The following is a 24,397-nucleotide window of genomic DNA, read 5'->3' as shown; positions in this document are numbered from 1 at the left end:
TCTCTCTCGGAATTTCAATAGTAAAAGTCTCCACTATCAACTATGCTCCTCTTTTAGCGTCTGCTACTGGAGATTACTAAACATCTAGATAATGCTCTTCCACCGGCTAAATTATCCTTTTACGAAACGCGTTGCTCTTCGTTTGACTTTCACTACCTGAGCTGTCAATTCAACTGGGCAAGGGTACCAGAACAGCAGCAAAAGTCGAGAACAGGTTTAGCAAATAATTTGGAAACTGCTTCTTTCGTGGATGAATTACATTTCCTTAAAGAGTTCCACACACGACTCTCAACGTGGCATCCATCTTTTCCTCCTATTTGCGTGACCATTCTACTTTAGGACGCTCCATACGGTTGCTCGCAGCTATGATACGGTAGTTAGTGTTCTCAGTGGTCCGTCACCAGTGGTGTGATCGTACAGTAGTGACTTCCTTCTTCTGTTTCCGCGTGATCTTCCTCGTGTCTTCATTTATTTTCTTAGAGTCCTCTTACATGGACAACAGCATCATCTGCAAACAGCCTTATTCAGCTTTGGGAGCTATTCACATTACAGTTTATGTACTGGGTGCAACGAGTATAGGTGCAGACAATTTTACATGCGCTACATTCATATGTACACACATCAGTACGTTGTTACATATATATATATATATATATATATATATATATATATATATATATATATATATATATATATATATATATTTCTCTGCATCCAAGATTCTTCCCACAAATGCCTCACAAAATTTACGAGATATTTCCCGCACGGGCATAACTGCACTACTAATTGGACAATGCCTGTCAACGTAGCCTGTATCTCTCAGCCTGCTTTACATCCATGTCTCAGCATTTCCACACCTGACCTGCCGTCCAGGGGAAAAGAAGCTTTAATGGCTTCCTCCTGTCACATATCCCTGCATGTGCTCAGCAACCTAAAAATGTACTACTCCTATTATCTATAATTATTAGTCTGTAAATGGCGATAATACTGACGTCATGTTCCCAGCCACCAATAGAAAATATCAACATTTGTACCCGGTACATCCTGTACACAATATATAGCATATAGCACTCCGTCTTCAGGCCACAAGTGACCCATCGGGACCATCCGACCGCCGTGTCATCCTGAGCTGAGGATACGGATAGGAGGGGCGTGTGGTCAGCACACCGCTCTCCCCGTTGTTATGATGGTTTTCTTTGACCGGAGCCGCTACTATTCAGTCAAGGAGCTCCTCAATTTGCATCACCACGCTGAGTGCACCCCGAAAAGTGACAACAGCGCATGGTGACCCGGATGGTCACCCATCCAAGTGCCAGCCACTCCCGACAGCGCTTAACTTCGGTGATCTGAGGGGAACCGGTGTATCCACTGCGGCAAGGCCGTTGCCCCATCCTGTATACAGGGTGAACATTAATGAATCCGAAAAACTTGAGGGATGAATTTATGATTGGAAATGGAGGAAAAAAGTCCTAAGAACATGTGTCAGGAAACGCATCAGCGCCACGGTAGATGGCTATTAATGTAGGGAAGAAGCTGAGCAGGCAGATGCAAACAGTCGGAATTCAGCACGGCTGTACCAAGCCCTCACAGACACCTGGCACATCACACAACAATTTGAGCCCTTTGTGCGATGACGGTTCCATTCAGAGAGACGAAAGTGCACGAAAGCGGCAGACTGTGAGTACATCAGATTTGAAGGAACAGGTTCTACTGAATAGTGAGAGGAACCCTAATACTAGCTCCGAGCAAATGGTCTGCCAACCTGATGTAAGCAGAAGTAGGATTATGTGTATCCTGCATGATAACAGCTACTATCCCTGTCGCCTACAACGGGTGCAAGGATAATCAGCAGCGGATTTCTCTTCATAGGAAGGTTTTGTCGAAGGTTTTCGCACCAGACCATCACGATTATTGCCTTTTTTGTTTTCAGTCCTTTCACCGAAGAAGCAGACTTCAGCAGAACTGGCACCATCATTCTGCATGATCGTCGTTTTTGTGCTACTGGTTACCTTCTAGGAGTGGTTGAGGCGTCTCATAAGTGTGGTGTCACCTCCAGACACTACACTTGCTAGGTGGTAGCCTTTAAATCGACCTCGGTCCGTTAGTATACGTCGGACCCGCGTGTCGCCACTATCAGTGATTGCAGACCGAGCGCCGCCACACGGCAGGTCTAGTCTAGAGAGAGTCCCTAGCACTCGCCCCAGTAGTACAGCCGACTTTGCTAGCGATGGTACACTGTGTACATACGCTCTCATTTACCGAGACGACAGTTTAGTAAAACGTCAGCTACGTTATTTGCTACGACTTAGCAAGGCCCCATAATGAGTTACTGAATGTATTCTGAAGAGATAATATTGTGAATCATGTACCGTCTAGAGCGATGTTCACCATTAATTGATTCAAGTTAAGTATAAAACTAATTACGTCCCCTTTCTGAATTCCAATTCCTTCTCATGTTCAGGACCTCGCGTCAGTATAGTGCTTCCCTCTTCACGCCAGCCTGCGTGCGCTAAAACGCGTGCATTTCGGCCTCCCCTCGTTAAACGATGTTGGCTCTTCAGCCAACACAACAATAAGCATCAGTTCAACGTCAGTGTGTTAGTAGGTATTCTTGGCGATAACATACTTGGACCCGTTGTTACTCTACAGGGCCTCGATGGAGGAACTTACCAGGACTTCCTGTGGAATACCCTGTCTAGGATGTTTGAGAAAGTGCCTCTGGCATACGGCAGGTTCTCCGGTTTCATCATGATAGAGGAACACCCCACGTCTGCATTACAGTTCACCGACAGATCAGCATCTTCTTCCAAAGTTGGATAGGACTCGGAGGATTCGTGGTAGCCGGCCAGGATGATCGAGCGGTTCTAGGCGATACAGTCTGAAACCGCGCGACCGCTACGGTCGCAGATTCGAATCCTGCCGGCATGGATGTGTGTGATGTCCTTAGGTTAGTTAGGTTTAAGTATTTCTAAGTTCTAGGGGACTGATGACCTTAGAAGTTAAGTCCCATAGTGCTCAGAGCCATTTGAACCAACCTCGTAGTAGCAAGACCTGCTAAATTACTGGATTTTCACTCCCTGCATTTTTACATCCGGGGCATCTGAAAAACGAGGTGTATGCTGAACCAGTTCCTGATGTGCAGACTTTTCAACAGAACGACGCCTATGATACTATTCAGAGAGAGTCCGGGACGTGTGAAACAGTTCTGCAGTCAGTGATGCTGAAATGTTCAAATAAGTGTGAATTCCAAGGGACCAAACTACTTAGGTCATCGGCCCCGAGGCTTACACACTACTTAAACTAACTAAGAACAACACCCACGCCCCCATGCCCGAGGGAGGACTCCAACCTCCGGTCGGAGGGGCCGCGCAATCCGTAACATGACGCCTCAAACGGCGCGGCCAGTCCGTGCGACTCCGTGATGCTACTTGAAAACGGGTCCACTGCATGCCATGGAGGACGCATTGAACATCTGTTGTGAAGTGGATGCGATACAGCTCAGGACTGTGTTCTGGGCTGATTTGTTGTCGATGCAAATCATATCGTGAATTTCCACACACATGTTCATAGAGTCTTTTTTCCTACATTTCCAATCAGTCGTCCGTCCCTGCAGCTTGTCGGTTTTATTGATGTTCACCTTGTATATGATATAAACTGTACCGGTCGTGTAACAGTCACGGCACTATAGAACAGTGTCAAATGTTTATCAGAAATCGAGGCATACAGTGTCAACATCAGAGCATTTGTCTGCTGCAATCTGTATCTCATATACAAAAAGAGCGAACTTTCGTATTTATATGTTTCCAAAATCAATGTTAATATCTATTGTGGAGGTGTTTTTTCTCCAAAAATGTTGTAATCCTGGGGCATTAAATATGTTGCATGATTCTATAAAGGGTGGCTTTATAGGCCTATAATTCTGTGCATATGTCCTACGACTATTCTTGAAAATTGGTGTAGCCTGCTTTCTTATCTTCCTGTTGCTAATAAACCAGATAAATAGAAATTCCGTAAGCTGCGGCATCGTCGCGAAAAAACATAGTGACCCGTATATGTAATAAGTTTCTTTAATTTAAGCCTATGGTCACAATATTTTTTGTTTAACAGATTACCGGTTTCGATCTTTAATGATCATCATCAGATCTGTTTCATAAAAACAAAGTCCTAATGTACTCCAGCCATAGTGCCATCGTCAAATGTTAAACGCGGAATCAGCACCAGCGTCGTCAAATACATATAAATCACATCACGTGCACGAGGCATGTTGTCAGTAAAACTACTGTTGCAGTATATTAGGAACTCGTTTTTATGAAACAGATCTGATGATGGTCATTAAAGACCGAAACCGGTTATGTGTTAAACAAAAAAGATTGTGACCATAGACGTAAATTAAAGAAACTTAAGAAATTCCGTACTCATAAACATAAAATTAAGTAAACTTAAAGAAAATTATACACATAAAAATAAAAAAATCTGATTATCTAACAAGTAAAAAAAAAAGGTTGTAGTGCCCGATAATGGGTTAGGAGCCTTAAATCGCCCCATCTACCTGCGATAAACTATCATTGGAAATCTTCCGCACTGGGAAAGCTTTGGAAGGAGGAATTCAGTATTTCAGACTTTTCTGTCTTAACATACGTTACGGTGCCTTTATTGTCACTGAGCGACTGAATTGGCAATTTCGATAGGCTCACTGACTTTACTTTATTACTAGAATTGCTAAATTTTACTTTGACACTACTGTAGTCTTCAAATCTCATATAGGCAGGCGTGTTGGAAAGTAAAGCTTCCCACTTTTTACGTGAAAACTCTTGAACCTGTTGAAAAAAAACGAACGTTATTAACATTGTACGTCTTTGTTTTTTCTGTGTAGATATTGGCAGTGCCCCCGGAGTAGACAACATTCCATTAGAACTACTGACAGCCTTGGGACAACCAGTCCTGACAAAACTCTACCAGCTGGTGAGCAACATTTATGAGACAGGCGAAATACCCTCAGACTTCAAGAAGAATATAATAATTCCAATCCCAAAGAAATCAGGTGCTGACAGATGTGAAAATTACCGAACTATCAGTTTAATAAGCCACGGCTGCAAAATACTAACGCGAATTCTTTACAGACGAATGGAAAAACTGGTAGATGCAGACCTCGGGGAGGATCAATTTGGATTCCGTCGAAATGTTGGAACACCTGAGGCAATACTGACCTTACGACTTATCTTAGAAGAAAGATTAAGAAAAGGCAAACCTACGTTTCTAGCATTTGTAGACTTAGAGAAAGCTTTTGACAATGTTGACTGGAATACTCTTTTTCAAATTCTAAAGGTGGCAGGGGTAAGATACAGGGAGCGAAAGGCTATTTATAATTTGTACAGAAACCAGATAGCAGTCATAAGAGTCGAGGGGCATGAAAGGGAAGCAGTGGTTGGGAAAGGAGTGAGACAGGGTTGTAGCCTCTCCCCGATGTTATTCAATCTGTATATTGAGCAAGCAGTAAAAGAAACAAAAGAAAAATTTGGAGTCGCTATTAAAATTCATGGAGACGAAGTAAAAACTTTGAGGTTCGCCGATGACATTGTAATTCTGTCAGAGACGGCAAAGGACTTGGAAGTGCAGTTGAACGGAATGGACAGTGTCTTGAAAGGAGGATATAAGATTAACATTAACAAAAGCAAAACGAGGATAATGGAATGTAGTCAAATTAAATCGGGTGATGCTGAGGGAATTAGATTAGGAAATGAGACACTTAAAGTAGTAAAGGAGTTTTGCTATTTAGGAAGTAAAATAACTGATGATGGTCGAAGTAGAGAGGATATAAAATGTAGACTGGCAATGGCAAGGAAAGCGTTTCTGAAGAAGAGAAATTTGTTTACATCGAATATAGATTTATGTATCAGGAAGTCGTTTCTGAAGGTATTTGTTTGGAGTGTAGCCATGTATGGAAGTGAAACATGGACGATAACTAGTTCGGACAAGAAGAGAATAGAAGCTTTCGAAATGTGGTGCTACAGAAGAATACTGAAGATAAGGTGGATAGAGCACGTAACTAATGAGGAGGTATTGAATAGGATTGGGGAGAAGAGAAGTTTGTGGCACAACTTGACTAGAAGAAGGGATCGGTTGGTAGGACATGTTTTGAGGCATCAAGGGATCACAAATTTAGCATTGGAGGGCAGCGTGGAGGGTAAAAATCGTAGAGGGAGACCGAGAGATGAGTACACTAAGCAGATTCAGAAGGATGTAGGTTGCAGTAGGTACTGGGAGATGAAGCAGCTTGCACAGGATAGAGTAGCATGGAGAGCTGCATCAAACCAGTCTCAGGACTGAAGACAACAACAACAACTGCCCCAAAAGGACTTCAAATTGCAGCGTATAAAGTGGTGGTGTCCAACTTACCTGCGCCGCTGCCTGACAAACAGCATGCAGTAATCCAGTTTCTACATCGAACAGTTCGTCCCCACATCGAGCACCCTTTCCTTCAGCAGGACAGTAGCAGACCGCACACGACCGCTGCAACATCTGCAACAATTCGACACGTTGGTTTCACTGTCCTACTTGGTCCCATTGGATTTTCGACTGCTTCACAAACTTAAAGGCCACCTTCGAGGATTTTGCTTTGATAGTGATGAAGCGGTGCAATCAGTTGTGAGATTGTGGTCTCGGCATCAAACTCAAAGATTCTAGAGTGACAGTATCAACAAACTGGTCTCTCTTTGAAAGAAATGTGTTCATTTCCAATGTTAATATGTTGAGAAATAAGAATGTAGACATGAAGTATAAAGATGTAGAATGTTAGTAACGTTTGTTTTGTTTTAAAAGCTGCCAGAATTTTCGTATAAAGAAATGGGAGGCACTACTTTTCAGCACGCCTTCATAGCTCGCGCCTACGTTGTCCGTCCATGGCAGTTCCATTTCTATTTGCTTCAAAATGCTTCAAATCATTGTCTTCTCTAAGTATTCATGTATCACAATAAACTGTACGAATCTTAGCAGTAACACGCGGTAACGCGATTTGCTACTTTCCTTTTGTGGGACATTTATTATTTTACACAATACCTGTGTCACAAATTTTCACTCTGGCTATGTTAGGTATATGCTCCTCATTGCACTTAAATGGTACACTATACGGTCCAATCGAAATAAGTGGAATAGTGGTTTGTTTATTAAACGACAGGAAGCCACCTTGCGAAATAGTGACTAAGCAAGAACGGTGAAACAGCTGTTATTAATGTGATTATTAACATCCTGCACAACTTCTGAATTTATTTGTATAGGAGCTTGCTGACACCAATAGAACGGGAGAGACAGAACGGGAGGAAGAGAAAGAGAGTGAAAGCGTTATTTGAATCTGTGTTGGGCTTCTGATCAATTGGCTTCCTGTGTAGTAAGTTTTGACGGTGATGATTTATTGTCTGGTGTCAATCTGTCAGTACCATTATTTCTTTATGTAGACCAGGCCTTTCAGCAGATTACTATGAAATTTCCCGGTTTATTTCCTATTCTTCCATTTTGGCGCCACACTATTGAAAGTGTAATACCGAACATGTATGTATGTAATCAAATTCTGTTATTAATAATTCGCTAACTGTTGTCAGATAAAGGTCTGCTATGCCGTGCGGTGTTTATTTTTACACAGCGTTACTGAAACAAAAGCCAAGTTGTGGAAAGAAAACTGCGCAAAGTGGCATGCAAATCTCTGTTATTTTACAGTCGTACTTGTACTCAAACTGAACAGAGAGGTTTAGCGTTACAGGCATTTAGAACTCAACTACGATTTTGGTTCTGTAAATACCCCCTTTACGGCAGTAAACCCAAAGTTACAGGAATCTCATTAAATATATCTCGGTGTCTGAAGTGTACTTTATAACCCAGCACAAGGACCTCATGTAAATAAGTTGTGAGCGATTTACCTGAAGGAAATTTACGAATTGTGACAGAAAAGTTAAAAGAATTGACAGTGTTTCATCACAGGCTGTGCACAAATAACGCTTTGCATTCGCTGTTGTATTTTCGCATTCCCGACAGTTGTATAGCCCTGTCCTCGAGCGAGACATGTGTAATTCGGTATCGGTTGTCATAGTGTAGCCGGAAGATCAAACCACTGAAAATACATACAGGTATACAGGGTGGTCCATTGATCATGACCGGGCCAAATACCTCACGAAATAAGCGTCAAACGAAATAACTACCAAGAACGAAACCTGCCTAGCTTGAAAAGGGAAACCAGATGGCGCTACGGTTGGCCCGCAAGATGGCGCTGCCATAGGTGAAATGGATATCAACTGCGTTTTTTTTTATTGGAACCCCCATATTTTATTACATTTTCCTCTAATACGTAAAGAAATAGGAATGTACTAGTCGGGCCACTTATTTCGCTTTGTGATAGTTGGCGCTCAATAGTCACAACCATATGGATCACAATTTTAGACGAATAGTTGGTAACAGGTAGGCTTTTTGAATTAAAATACAACACGTAGATACGTTTGAACATTTCGTTTCGGTTTCTTCATTGTGATACATGTGCATTTGTGAACTTAACATTTCTGAGAACGCATGATGTTACAGCGTGATAACCTGTAAATACCACATTAATGCAGTAAATGCTCAAAATGATGTCCGTCAACCTCGATGCATTTGGCAATACGTGTAACGACATTCCTCTCAACAGTGAGTAGTTCGCCTTCCGTAATGTTCGCACATGCATTGACAATGCGCTGGCGCATGTTGTCAGGCATTGTCGGTGAATCACGATATCAAATATCCTTCAATTTTCCCCACAGACGGAAACACGAGGACGTCAGATCCGGTCAACGTCCGGACCATGCTATGGTGCTACAACGACCAATCCACCTGTCATGAAGTAAGTTATTCAACACCGCTTCAACCACATGCGAGCTATGTGCCGGACATCCATCATGTTGGCAGTACATCACCATTCTGTCATGCAGCGAAACATCGTGTACTAAGATCAGTAGAACATTACGTAGGAAATCAGCATACATCGCCGCATTTAGATTGCCTTCGATAAAATGGGGGGCCTATTATCTTTCCTCCATAATGCACCATACATTAAACGGCCATGGTCGCTGATGTTCCACTTGTCGCTGCCATCGTGGATTTTCCGTTGCCCAATAGTGCATATTATGCCGGTTTACGTTACCGCAGTTGGTGAATGACGCTTCGTCGCTAAACAGAACTCGTGCAAAATATCTGTCATAGTCCCGTAATTGCTCTTGTGCCCAGTGGCAGAACTGTACACGACGTTCAAGGTCGTCGCCATGCAATTCCTGTGCATAGAAATATGTTACTGGTCCAACAATCGATGTTCATGTAGCATTCTCAACACCCACGTTTTTGAGATTCCCGATTCTCGCTCAATTTGTCTGCTACTGATGTGCGGATTAGCCACGACAGCACCTAAAACACCTACTTGGGCTTCATCATTTGTTGCAGGTCGTGGTTGACGTTTCAGATTTGACTGAACTCTTCCTGTTTCCTTAAATAACGTAACTATCCGGCGAGGAGTCGGACATTTGGATGATGTCGTCCAGGATACCGAGCAGCATACATATCACACGCACGTTGGGCATTTTGATCACAATAGCCATACATCAACATTATATCGACCTTTTCCGCAATTGGTAAACTGTCAATTTTAACACGTCTAATGTATCACTAAGCAAATACCGTCCACACTGTCGGAATGTTACGTGATACCACGTAGTTATACGTTTGTGACTATTACAGCGCCATCTATCGCAAAGCGAAAAAAGTGGTCCAACTAAAACATTCATATTTCTTTAAGTACTACTAGAATATATAATAAAAGTGGGGGTTCCTATTTTATAAAAAAAACGCAGTTGATATCCGTTTTACCTATGGCAGCGCCATCTGGCGGGCTAACCATAGCGCCAGAGGGTTTCCCCCTTCAAGCTAGACGAATTTCGTACTTTGCAGTTTTTTGGTTTGATGCTTATTTCGTGAGATATTTGGCCCTGTCACTATCAGTGGACCACCCTGTATAGCTAATTTGTATCATGTCTTGAATGGTTCAAATGTCTCTGAGCACTATGGGGCTGTTGTCATCAATACCCTAGACCTAGAATACTTAAACCTAACTAACCTAAGGACGTCAAACACATCCATGCCCGATGCAGGATTAGGACCTGCGACCGTAGCCGTCGGGTGGCTCCAGGCTGAAGCGTCTAGAACCGCTCGGCCACTCCGGCCAGTTCCAGATTTGTGAGCCCTCATATAAGAAAACTGTTTACAATCAGACGTAAACAGCAGCAGACAGAAGCTACTTAAGCTTTTGTAGGCTGCAAATGTTTGTTATTCCGTATGTCTTAAGCGTACCATCTAGAGAGTAGGTTTGACAGTCACAGAAAAACAAAAATGTGTGGTGCATGTTACGATGTGCCTGTTTCGCAGGTGAAATAGGCTATGACATACTGAAAATGATCCGTGTGTTAAAAATCAAGTCTGCTTTTCTTTGTGACGTGTATGGCAGTTAATATATGCAGAGTCGTATTTAATATTTCAAAAAGTCGTTGAACTATGGCAGTTGTTTCAGACAGTCGTATATGATGATTCTGAAAGTTCGTTCCTACACCGGCCGCGGTGGTCTCACGGTTCTAGGAGCACAGTCCGGAACCGTGCAACTTCTACGGTCGTAGGTTCGATTCCTGCCTCGGGCATGGATGTGTGTGATGTCCTTAGGTTAGTTAGGTTTGAGTAGCTCTAAGTTCTAGGGAACTGACGACCACAGCAGTTGAGTCCCATACTGCTCAAGCCATTTTTTTCGTTCCTTCTCAGCAACAATCACAGAGATATTTGTCGAAACTATAGGTGAATATACTCTACGGAGGCATGCACTTATTGTAGGAAGGGGGGAAATACCTGAAAACACATGTCATCGTTTGAGAAATATTATTCGAAATTAAGGAGCAGCCGCCTTGAAAGTAAGGGTAGATAAAGTTACAAACGTTTTCAAAATAAGTGTAGATTCCTGTGTAGTGGTGTCCTTTTCCTTACTGACTTTCCATGTCAGTATATGTTTTTCTGAAACACGTGATATGAAAGCTGTATTTCTCACATTAGACCACGTTCAAAGGAGAACATTTCACAAAATTTCGAAAAAGAAATAAGTAATCGCCTTGCAGTTAATTTGTGCATGAAGTAAGGTTGCTGAAAAGTTTTTCAAAGCGTTTTATTTTACCTCATGGTGTTGTATTATACTAGCTCTGTCAATGAAAAACAAAAACTGATTGATTAGGGGAATAAATCCGAGAAATGGCAAATTTTTGCAAGTGCTATTAGGGAATGTCCTGAAGAACATAGTAACAACCCTCACCGATGGCGTGCGAGCGTTGGAGCTAGGGAGGCGTCCATTTAAAAGTGGCAATTGTTAGTGATTTCCTCGACAAACACGAAAAACTACACAATTAAGCTACATTAAGTTCCCTACAAAAAATTCAATACTTACAGAGCTGCATGGAGTAAGAAATCATAGTTTATTAAAAATATTGTTCTGCAAAATAAAACTAATGTTTATTTTGAAATGAGATGTGATAAAACCAAATATTAAATGTGTGTACAAAGTCTATCGTAAGTGATTCAGAGTCGTATTAAGGGCTACATTGTATTCTCGAGTCTAACATTGTGTCGGGGGCAGACTGTCGAGTAAACGCGCTAAGAGAGGGCGCCAGATTCTGTTCGTGCACTTTCCTCCCTCATAGGTATGCAAACTGAAGGACGAGCGGATGGCACTCCACCTTATCTGTCCCACTGTGACCTTGCCTTCCTAATCGGCCTATTGGATTGCGATATAAATTACCGTGACAGCGTGTGCCTAATGAAATTTTGCAGTGGGTAAGGCTATCGTTACCGAAGGAAAATAATGTCGGTTAGTAGGAAGAAACTGTGCAACAGACCTAGCTGAAGGGAGAATCTATTCTAAACCTAATCTAAATACTAATAATAATTTTGAAATGGTGGAATACAGTTCAATCGCTCACGAAGCATCGAGAGGGAAAATGAGTAACAATTAACATTTTATACAAAAAATACTAATTAGAGGAAAAAGGGTAATTAAATGGTCGCCAGCCCTCTAGGACAATGAATATGCAGAATGTTTAGAAATGTAATGGCAAAGAAAATTGAGCAAATACTCACTTGCGTGGCCACAGATGCTTGTTTCGCTTCTGCACAACACATTAGTTCACGAGAAAATATATGAATCACGAAGGACAGTGTATACAGTTCCTCAATCTTACCTAGAAATTTATAATATTTGCATTGTAATTACAATCAGTTATATACATTCACAAGCGAATACACTGTTACATCAGTTACACATTAAATGTAGTTTCTGCAATAAAGCTTAGAGATTCCGAATTAGAGGCACATTACTAGTTATCAACAGACATTAATCAGCGAGAATTTGGTATGGCGAAGAAGGTTTTTATCCACATTTTCGGTATTACAAGACTACATCACTAGAAGCGATACCGCATCTTATGAGGCACTGCGGAAAATGCGTTAATACATGGAATACGGGTATGAATTACTAATGACAGGAACTGAAGGAATGCATATGTACGGAATGTACACACACTGTTCTAGACTGCTAGAGGGGAAACTGATTGATTATAATGGCTGACTTTCTCAACTACCAGCAGTTCTCGGTTTTAATTTTAGAGGCCGCCTATACCTCCCCAGCATTTCCTGTCCTATTCTACTATGTGAAGGGGCAAAAGCACTTCACTGTGGTCGTCCTTACGTACTGGAGCTTTTGTCCAATGACCACTTATTTGCAGTTGTTTAGTGAGCTTTTATGTAAAATATGTTCGTGTGTCTTCAATTTGTAGGTGTGGTACTGTCAGTGACCTATGTGGTGTCAGCGGAAATCGTGCAGTGAGATGCTATCGCCGTCGCACTTGTGCCTGTTCGTAGCACTCTGGTTGTGATGCCACTAGAGGCAGTCGCAGGCCTGCTTTCTCTCACAGCACCCCGCAGGGTAGTATTTCAATCGGTGTCCTCGCTTGCGTAGCCGCTGTGGTCAGCGATTCGATTCATCTAGATGGCGGGTCAGCTGCTGCCCTCGACGTTTACTCTGGCTGCCGTTCTCTGGTTGCTATGAATTCAGCGGGCATCGGCTGTGCTGGTGGTTGTGTACCAGTTGCCATAGCACGACCGACGAGGCCGCAGCTGCGCTCACTTGTGCACGGAGGTCAGTGCGCTAATGGCAGCCTAGCAGGTCACGCACAGTCGACGCAGCACTGTGGGCGGTTGCGAGCTGCGCTGCGGTACTAACGGCTGTTTGTCCCAGAGCGCTAATAGCCGAACTACACCCCAAGGCTGCTAGGTGTTGCTCTGCACCAGCTGTCGTGTTGCTCACCGATGTCTTTCGAATATTGTTTGAACAACACTGTGTTACAACACAGAGGCACAGCTGAAATCATTACCACCGTTTGTGTGGCAAGTAGCATTATGTAACTTTCTCATTCTCGACGATTTTCTAGTAAAACTTCAAAAAGAGAACTTATAACGCCGTCCACTACCACAACGCACGCACACCGCCCGTCAGCAACTCTAGTAAGATGTTCAGGACACTCCCTCCGCAGCACTGTGAATAGATTTCCGGCTACACGATATTTTCCCCGTATCATTGCTGGGGGTCCCACTGTTCGAAGGTTTTCTTTCTTTTCGTTGCCTCTTTCCCGGGTTGTCTGTTGACGCATTAGTGGCCTAGTATAATGTAAATAAATGGTTGGTATTAGATCAGAGCTATAGCTGCAGTACTAGTAAATTAATGAGTTGTGCAAATCATTCACTTAATATTCGTGTTTAATGTCAACAGAAAGTTACAAAATTCTCTAGTTCGTTGAGGACATTCATATAACTACACGTCTTAATCCTAAGTTAGTGACTAAAAGTTTTTCTTAATTTTCTAAGTCAGAACCTGATAAATATTAGGAATTAATTTACAATTAGAGTAAACAAGTATGCCTTTATTTTAAACACTTTAAATTTATTAAATTCCAAAAGTGTATCATTTGTGTGTATTTCTAAGGGTTGTTTTAAGATAATAAATTTTAACATTAAAATTTACTAATTGTTTTTAAGGATTGCAGTTTTGTGCTATTAGAATTGTTTAAAGACGTAACGTTATTTTTTTAAAAAGGTATTGGACACGGGAATGGACGTCCGTCTCTTGTAGAATTATGTAACACCTTTCGCGCTCAAGAATTATGACACTTTTGAAGAACGAAAATATTCTCTATCAAAATCAACTAGCATTGCGTCAACGGAGATACTCGAAACCCAGTTTTCTCTGTTCTTCCAAGATATTCATCGTGTTCCTTGACTTCAGCAACGCATTTGACACCGCCTCGCGCGGCCGCCTATTAAAAAAATAACTGGCTTACGGAGAATCCTACAACATTTGCGACTGTATACAAGACTTTTTATTGACAGAACTCAACATATCCCTCTTATCGGAAGAAAATCGACAGATGTAACGGTAATTCCCGGAATACACGAAGGAAGTGTGATAGGACCGTTACTATTTGAAATATATATAGAATGATCTAGTACGAAGAATCGGCAGCTGTTTAAGGCTGTTCGCAGATGACGCGGTTGTCTGCAACAAAGTAACAACACCAGAATGAACCACAGGGGACTGATGAATGTTGTAGATGCCGGCCATTGACCCTAAAAAGAGATAAATGTAACATATTGCGCATAATTAGGAAAAGAATCCCACTTCTGTAAATTCTTACTATTGATGACAAATTGCTAGAAGCACTATCTACCGTAAAATATCTACGACTAGCTATTCAGAGCGACCTTGAGTGGAATGACCACATAAAACAAATACAAGGAATACCACACGCCAGACTGAGATTCACAGGCAGAATCTTAAGGAAATATAACAACTCATCCACGAAAGGAGTGGCTTAGAAGGCACTTGTTCTACGGATTCTTCAGTACTGTTCATCAGTCTTGGAACCTTATCTGGTAGATGTTATCTGGTAGTTGCAAAGAAGAGCGGCGTGTTTTGTCACGGTTTCGTGCACTCGGCTTGAGGGCGTTGCAGAGATACTCAACAAACTTCAGTGGCACAGGCTACAAGAGAGGGGTTGTGCTTCACGGAGAGGTTTACTATTGAAATTTCTAAAATGTAGTTTCCGAGGAAGAGTCGGATAACATATTAAATCCTCCCACACGCCTTTCGTGAAATGACCACGATAAATGATTAGAGAGATTTGAGTTAATACACAATCTTATCGGCAGTTATTTTCCCACACGTAATTCGCATGTGGAACACAGAAGGGAGGATCACTTAGTGGTACCAGAAGCACTTCCGCCACACACCGTCAGGCGGCTTGTGGAGTATTAATATAGGCGCGGGTGTAAACCGTGAACGCTTGCCCTGCAACTTTTGATTATTGATGTGATGCCGGATAGTAAATGTTCATTAAATATTGTAATGTAGAAGGACAAAATCCAGCCAGCTCCGTTTCCCAAGCCCGAGTCTCATCTATCTCAGACGCAGACAATCAATTGAAGTAAACTGTCTACCGTTTGCGAATGAGTTTGCTTGGCTACCTCAAAAGCTAGCAGAGTCACCGTCTTGGGACATGTACTGTCTAAACCGGATTTAGAAATCTGTGCAGGGAACACTTAAATTTTACTACCTGAAAAATACACTCCTGGAAATTGAAATAAGAACACCGTGAATTCATTGTCCCAGGAAGGGAAAAACTTTATTGACACATTCCTGGGGTCAGATACATCACATGATCACACTGACAGAACCACAGGTACATAGACACAGGCAACAGAGCATGCACAATGTCGGCACTAGTACAGTGTATATCCACCTTTCGCAGCAATGCAGGCTGCTATTCTCCCATGGAGACGATCGTAGAGATGCTGGATGTAGTCCTGTGGAACGGCTTGCCATGCCATTTCCACCTGGCGCCTCAGTTGTACCAGCGTTCGTGCTGGACGTGCAGACCGCGTGAGACGACGCTTCATCCAGTCCCAAACATGCTCAATGGGAGACAGATCCGGAGATCTTGGTGGCCAGGGTAGTTGACTTACACCTTCTAGAGCACGTTGGGTGGCACGGGATACATGCGGACGTGCATTGTCCTGTTGGAACAGCAAGTTCCCTTGCCGGTCTAGGAATGGTAGAACGATGGGTTCGATGACGGTTTGGATGTACCGTGCACTATTCAGTGTCCCCTCGACGATCACCAGAGGTGTACGGCCAGTGTAGGAGATCGCTCCCCACACCATGATGCCGGGTGTTGGCCCTGTGTGCCTCGGTCGTATGCAGTCCTGATTGTGGCGCTCACCTGCACGGCGCCAAACACGCAAACGACCATCATTGGCACCAAGGCAGAAGCGACTCTCATCGCTGAAGACGACACGTCTCCATTCGTCCCTCCATTCACGCCTGTCGCGACACCACTGGAGGTGGGCTGCACGATGTTGGGGCGTGAGCGGAAGACGGCATAACGGTGTGCGGGACCGTAGCCCAGCTTCATGGAGACGGTTGCGAATGGTCCTCGCCGATACCCCAGGAGCAACAGTGTCCCTAATTTGCTGGGAAGTGGCGGTGCGGTCCCCTACGGCACTGCGTAGGATCCTACGGTCTTGGCGTGCATCCGTGCGTCGCTGCGGTCCGGTCCCAGGTCGACGGGCACGTGCACCTTCCGCCGACCACTGGCGACAACATCGATGTACTGTGGAGACCTCACACCCCACGCGTTGAGCAATTCGGCGGTACGTCCACCCGGCCACATACAGTTCACGTCCACGCTGTCGCGGCATGCTACCAGTGTTAAAGACTGCGATGGAGCTCCGTATGCCACGGCAAACTAGCTGACACTGACAGCGGCGGTGCACAAATGCTGCGCAGCTAGCGCCATTCGACGGCCAACACCGCGGTTCCTGGTGTGTCCGCTGTGCCGCGCGTGTGATCATTGCTTGTACAGCCCTCTCGCAGTGTCCGGAGCAAGTATGGTGGGTCTGACACACCGGTGTCAATGTGTTATTTTTTCCGTTTCCAGGAGTGTATGTAGGTCATTCAGTTGGAAAAAGGTATTCCTTGAGAGAAACCGTGTCTGAGTTCGATTCCGAGCGGGACACATGGTTTTGTTCTGCGAGAAAATATCGCAGCGTTCCTCAAGCCACTTCAGACTGAAAGATTCTTTTAGGACATAATCTACTAGAAAACTTCCTAGCAGTTAAAAACTGTGTGCTTTTCGCTGGCGTGCATACTGGACACATCATTCACTTGCAAGTATATGCAGCTACTGTAAGACCCTTGAGCGAATATGGTTGAACAATTTGGAAAATATATTGTTTTAGAGTCGAATGATTAGGAGTCGCGTGTGGTCGGTTCATTCGGTAAGCAGCATACGCAACGCTTCGGGATTGAGCCTCTTCCTCACAAACTGTTTTAATCTCCCGGGAAGTTTCTTTGCCACGCCACGTGTATCGTAGTGGAATGTGCCTTGTGCTGGGCGGCAACGCTACCCACAACACCAACTGGCTAACGAGCTTTTATAATATTGTATATTTACGGTACGTGAAGTTCTGAACTTAAGTGCCATAAACATAAGATATTAAGAAAATCCGATAGCTGGCTCGCCTCTTTGTGTCACCTGCTGGTACAGCACCGATTATCATTAATTGTCCTTTTCTGCCCGTGCAAACACACAGCATTAATCTAGATGGTAAACAACGTACTAGACTAACGTGAAACAATTAACTGTTTCGAATCGATAGTAATTTTTTATTTTTTATTTATTTATTTAACGGGAGACATTCGACATACGGTATTCCCTTGCCTTGAAGAGACCCAATGTGTCGGTTCTCTGCGTCTGTCTCAATGGAATAGCCTTTATTCCACGTGGTGATGTTTGTTATATGGACGAAATTAATTCAATTTGTATTACTCATGTTGTGTGAAACAGCGCATTTAAGAAGGCTGCTTAAAAATCCACTGGAAAAGCTACTTTTACTAGCAAAAATACTTTACTCTGGCGAATAATGTTCTGGCTTCATATTTACAGCATTATACATCCGCACAGAGTCCTTCCGAACAACTGAACTACATCTTGAATTTCCAAGATATAATAAATTGTTACAACTTTTATCCCTTTATCATAACGTTTCGTTTAAAAACATTCCGACACTGGTGTTCCCTATACAACCTGAGAACACCACGCACATTCTAAAGCCATACGTTCATGCATAGTTCATAACATACTTATGCTTTGGAGTAATAAACAGATGTATTAATTAATTAAATACATTGTAAGTATGCTGTTTCTCTTTAACTTACAAATCTATGACAGATCAAATGTTTAAAGCGTGGTGCAACTACATTTCTTTGGTCCAGTACGAGCACTAAGCAGCAACTGACTAAATTACAGTAAAGTATTAATTGTCTCTTCGCAATGAAACACCTGCCAGGTGTGGGGTTTGCGCCATTGCTGACGATATTTGTCGTATCCACATCCGTTCTAGAGGTATGCGATGTTATATGATGGCTAGGAGGCTTTTTAGCAGGTAGCAACAGGAAACATTTCTAAATACGGTGAAAAATTAAAGAATTATTCCGTTTCAAAATTTTTCAGCTTCAGATGGTTTTTCCGTGCACCGTCGTCGGATTTAATTACATACTTTAGAGGGAGTAAATGTATAATTGATCCGTCGCACATGAAACAGGTGGTAAACTGTGTATGTTTGTGCCCAGTACATCTACACACTAGACGAAGTAAGCTGGAAATGCCCGATGGATCACAGTGAAAAATGTACCTGACACAGTCACTGTAGTGGAATACTAATGGGATTCGCAGAACAAACTGGGAATCCCGGGTAAGCCCCCCAAGCTAAGTTCCCAATCCCTACACGGATTGTGTAAATCCATTAGCAACAGATGCAGTGTGTTCACCACCACCGGAGTGTGTCTACTTCAGGCTATGTAAACCCTTCTACACGACCAAGTGGTAGCAGCTCTAATTGACACCCACGAATATCTTGCGACTTCATCATTTGTCACGTCTGAGCATCCACAGTGGCCACCGTCTTATCGCCACAACACAAAGTAAGCATGTTACCTCGGATTTAAATTCAGTATCTCTAGAGCATCCAGAATATCCACACCTTATATGACAACAATAACACGTTCACAAGATGGAACACTGAAGATAGACAATTTACACCATCTAGAAAAATATTTGACACTGTTGGCTGGGGTACACTACAATAATTCTCAAGTGGTAGCAATTAAGGAACTGAGATAGAAAGGTTATACACTACTTACACAAAAACCATGGAGAAATTTGAAATACTAATTGCAGTGCAGGCACTATAAGTTTACTGATGACGTCACATTTTTCAGATATGGCGAAACGATTTGGATAATCAACTGATCGGAAAGGATAGAGTTTTTAAACGAGTATAAGACGTATCTCATTAAAAGTGAAATAACAGAATACAGGAGAATCAAATTAGATAATTTTGAGTGAAATGTAGTAGGAAATGATGCAATTAAAATTGATGATGAGTCTACCATTTTGGGCAGCAAAACAATTGACGATGGCCAACGTACGTATAATAATACAGACTTCCAGAAGCAAGAAAGGCGTTTCTGAAAATGTCAAATTTGTTAACAGCATAAACAGAACTAAGTGTTAAGAAGACTTTTCTAAGTGTACTTGTCTGTAATGCAGCCTTATCTGGAAGTGAAAGATATACATCAAACACTGTAATTGAAAAGAGAACGTTTTGAAATTTGGTTGGTGCCGAACTGTGTTATACATTAATTGAATAGACTGGATAACTGATGGAAAGGTACTGAATCGCACTGGGAAGAAAAGATGCTTAAGATACAACTTCTTGAAAGGAATGTATCCCAAACATGCTTTCGCATTAAATAATAGTGAGTTTCTTAGCTGTGCACGAGAGATAAAAATTGTGGATGGAGACGAATACTGTACTACAGTAAGCTGATTCAAGTGGCTGTAAGCTGCAGTAGGTGTGAAGAGATGAAGGCTTTGACATGACAGAGTATCCTGGAAAACTGCATCAAGCCGGACTGTAGTCAACAAAAACCAAAGCATCAGGCAAAAGCCAGAGTAGAGTTCTAATAATTGAAGGGCATGAAAAGTAGGTAGCAGTGGAGAAAGGGGTGAGATGGGTGCATACTTATCTAATTCCCGCACGCAGACCAAGCAATAAAGGAAATCAAACAGAAAAATTAATTCAAAAGTAATTAAATTGTCGGGTTATCGATGAGCATTCAGTTTTGTCAGACACTGCAGAAAGTTAGAATGTACCCCAGAACGAATAACGTCTTGTAAACAGACAAAATGATGAACCTAGACGAAAGTAAATTAAGTCAGTCGATTATATTCCACTTGAATGAGGAGCTGCATGCGGAATTAAATAACGAAATAAGACTTCAAAAGTAGCACACGAGTTATTTTAGGCAGAGAAAAAACGGTAAGTGGCAGGTGTAAAGCAGATATAAATTGTCGACTGGTAATACCAAGAAAGTATATCCTGATACTATAACTTTGAATGCCAGGAATTCTTTCATGTAGCCTTTTCAGATCTGAAACATGTCCAATGAAAACTACTGACAGGAATATAGTAGCTAATTTTTAAATGTGGTTACACAATGCTGCTTATGATTAGGTAGTTAATCGAATCAATGAGGAAAATGTCTAGTTCTGCAAAATGCATTTGACTTTGATCCACTTCATTGACAATTAATCATTGTATGATTTTGCTCACAATTGTCACAGGTATGTGGGTGGATCGGTCAATATTTGACTAAAATTACCCACTAATTACGTTATACTAGACGTGAAGGTTCCACACAGAAGGAAGCACTATGATTTCAGGACCTAAAATGTTTTAAGTATATATTAGGTATATATTAACGATTTATCAGAAAAAAAGGTCAGTACTGTTAGATTGTAGGTTGATTAAAGAACTGTACATAGTAATATATGACTGTAGGAAGCTCATCAGAAAATCTGAAGGACTTGATGTGTCTTCCACTGTTTATAAAGCATGGCAGTTCCTTAGCCCAATCTGTACTAAGGTGGGAGTGGGTACGTCAAGCCCACCTTTTGAAAATATTGTAATCTAGTCATGTATTTAACATTTTAAAATTTCGAGAGAGTGTTTATTGTTATTAATCATTTTCAAATTCTGTATTTTTATGAATCTTCCGGTGAAACATAACCGAAAACCTTAAGTCTTAGTAGCAAATATGACCTTTGGCAACAAATGTGATATTCGTATTTTGAAGTTCAGGATCTGTCTTACAAAATCTATACATCTGCAAAATGTATTTTGTGAATAATACTCAATGACATTTATCAAAAACAGATTTTTAAAATTTTTATTGGTGATCATAAGGTACCCTTTGTCTCTGTAAATGTATTAACCACATTTGTTGCTGATGCTAAGATTGTACTAAATGATATTTTTCAGGACCCTACTCAGACATCAGTACCTATTTAAAAACATGTGTTAACATAAGATACAAAATTTGTTTTTAATTTAACTTACTTGATTTTATTTTATTTTCTGTTTTATTGCCTTATGCTTTGTTTCTTTGTTGTTGGCAATACTCCCACCACCCCCTTGGCTACTACGTGCTTTGGGAAATGCATTGATATTGCTAGGGTTAGGTGTCGTCAAATGCAAAGAGGATGAACACGATATTATTCTATTGAAATGTTTGTCATGAAGATTTTGAGCATGTTATTATTCGTGGGTGATAATAAGAAGTGATGCTAAGCGTAACGATCACTTAGCAAGAGAATTACCAAAGGTGACAGGATGACTTACAAGGGAACCTTACATATTCAGTATCACAGATTTTGTCGAAATTCATGCCTTTTGCAGAACTTGACCAGAAATTAAAGGGACAGAATGGGAACTCCAGATGACCAAGCGTTTAGAAAAAAATGGCGTTTGCGTGTGGGTCTAGGGAGGCATGTATCATTTACATTAACTGTGGGCAGCGAAAAGAATGCGGAACTGTAATTCGAGCACCATGGGTAGGAGTCCCCTTTCGGAATTTTTTCATTTTCAATTTTTACTTTACTTGCACCTATAATAAACCTAAATCACGCTAAAATGGTTGTATTTATTAATATTTTCGGAAAATGTATGAAACGAAAAGGGGAATGAAAGATTTCGAACGAGAATTCTAAAATGGTGGATAAGTATGGGGCAAAATATAGCACTGCTTTAACTTCATGGAAATCTGGGGAAGTTACAACACACTTGTAAAAATATTTTTTGACTCATGCGATAATGCCTTACATCAAGGATAACAAATTTACTCTGTGAATTCATTCCTGGCGAGGACAAACAAGTCCACAGACGTTCAACGAAGTTTTTCAAGATGCAGAACAATTACCATCATTACCATCATGCTGTATTGGAGTGCTTCTCCTCAAAAGCACCCCACTACTTGAAGCTTCCGATGTCTGTTTTTATCGTCATGTTAAGTCTTTGACCAAAATGCTTCAAAAGTGCTTTTCCATCACAGATAGAGAAGAAGAAATCACTTTCCGAGAAGAATGCATCAAAATACACTCCACGCTGGGCCAGCAGTTATCCTCTCCACTATTCTGTTAGGCCATGCGTCACGCGTGATTTGGCTCAAATGGCTCTGAGCACTATGGGACTTAACATCTTAGGTCATCAGTCCACTAGAACTTAGAACTACTTAAACCTAACTAACCTAAGGACATCACACACTTCCATGCCCGAGGCAGGATTCGAAACTGCGACCGTAGCAGTCGCGCGGTTCCGGACTGAACCGCTTACAACCGCTCGGCCACCGAGGCCGGCACGCGTGGTTTGTTTCTAAACTGTGCCACGGCAGCCGACCTATAACAAAAGTACATAAATTTTTTTCTACAGAAAAAATAAAACAAATACGTACCTGTAGAAGTGCGTTTCTAAAGTATGAAAAAGGCCTAGCAAAATATTGCTTCCGCTATTTTTACGATTAATATCACTCCATCACATGTAAGTAACTAAATATATAAGGTAATAAAAGAATCTGATCTTATACACGAAATTCTCGGGTACGCTTTACAATACCTCCCCGATTTTTTTATTTGAGTCCCAAATTTTCCTCTGTATTTCCTTTTCATGTCTTTTATGAACACATTAATGAACACAATATTTTGATCTCTATTTCGATTTGTTTGCAGCGTAACATAAAGTCTAACAATAGGCTTGCTTTTACCTTAATGTCGAGATACATGCCACTCCAGTTTGTTAAGCTTCTGCCTCGGTGTTAGGCGATGAGGAAAGAGACTGAACGTCTTTCACTGCTCCCGTTATTCTGCACCAGTAGTCCCGAGCACAGAAAGACACGGTAATCACAATGGGAGACAGAGAGAGCTGTCTAGTAGCGCTGCTTCCGGTCCATGCGCCTGTGAGCAACAAGGCATGCACGCCCGCGACACACAAGTAAGATTCAATTGGCTCTGAGGATTATGGGACTTAACTGCTGAGGTCACCAGTCCACGCGTAAGGAAGACACAGTAGAAGTGCGGTTGTCAACTTCACTCAGACAGTGTCTTTAGGGTCACATTTACTGATGAAAAGTAGGGGTAGCCTAAACCGTCGAAACCGTTAATTCCGAGAATAGGATACAAATTTCAGCTCCAACAATTTTACGTTCCAGGAGCGTGTTAAATACGATGCCTGTTCGGAAGGTAAGTTCTGGACGATCCAGAAGCCACTGCTAAAATCAATAGTGTTTTGATTGCAACATTTATGTAGAACTTTCAGCCACATCTCTACATAGTGACCGCGCCGACTTGGTCATAGCGTTGTACCAAACTTCCATTCCCTCGTCACAGTTAGCAGCCGCCTGTGCTTTCCGCCAATTCTCTATGCTGATCTGTAGTGCGATGTCTGTGCCAAAACATTGACTTCATAGCCAGTGGTTCAGATGAAACTGAGTGGAAGTCAATTACAGGCTGTACTGTAGGTGATCAAACACTTTCACTGAAAACACTACATGAGCATCTTCATTGTCACGAAGAAGGAAACGTATAAAAATTATGTGCGCTGCATGAGGTCAGGCAAAATCTCTCACCAGGCCCTCATAGTTGGCAGAAGACACTATTTTCTAGGAATCCTTACGTGCTCACCGTGCGTTCAAAACTCAAAAGGGTGACGTGACTTGACCGACTTTCATAGTAGGGATACTGACCAACATAAATATGCAAATTTTCATAAGATTTTCACAGTAGTTCCCATTTTGTGACCAATCGGAACTTACTTTTGGAATAGCCAATGTATTTAGGTGGTGAAGTATCCTTTT

The 24,397-nt window shown here is 41.9% G+C and overlaps 1 protein-coding gene and 1 pseudogene across 1 annotated transcript in view; one reads left to right on the top strand and one right to left on the bottom strand.

Annotated features, from left to right (window-relative positions):
* LOC126282474 (limbic system-associated membrane protein-like) overlaps positions 1–24,397 on the top strand; it is a gene marked incomplete at its 5' end in the record, with an annotated part of 867,777 nt that overhangs the window by 32,219 nt on the left and 811,161 nt on the right. The gene's annotated exons all lie outside the window — the stretch shown is intronic.
* LOC126282696 (5S ribosomal RNA) lies at positions 1,270–1,387 on the bottom strand (annotated as a pseudogene).

This window comes from Schistocerca gregaria, chromosome 7 (genome assembly GCF_023897955.1).
Source record: "Schistocerca gregaria isolate iqSchGreg1 chromosome 7, iqSchGreg1.2, whole genome shotgun sequence".
Taxonomy (NCBI): domain Eukaryota; kingdom Metazoa; phylum Arthropoda; class Insecta; order Orthoptera; family Acrididae; genus Schistocerca; species Schistocerca gregaria.
This window is presented reverse-complemented; position numbering and strand designations above follow the sequence as displayed.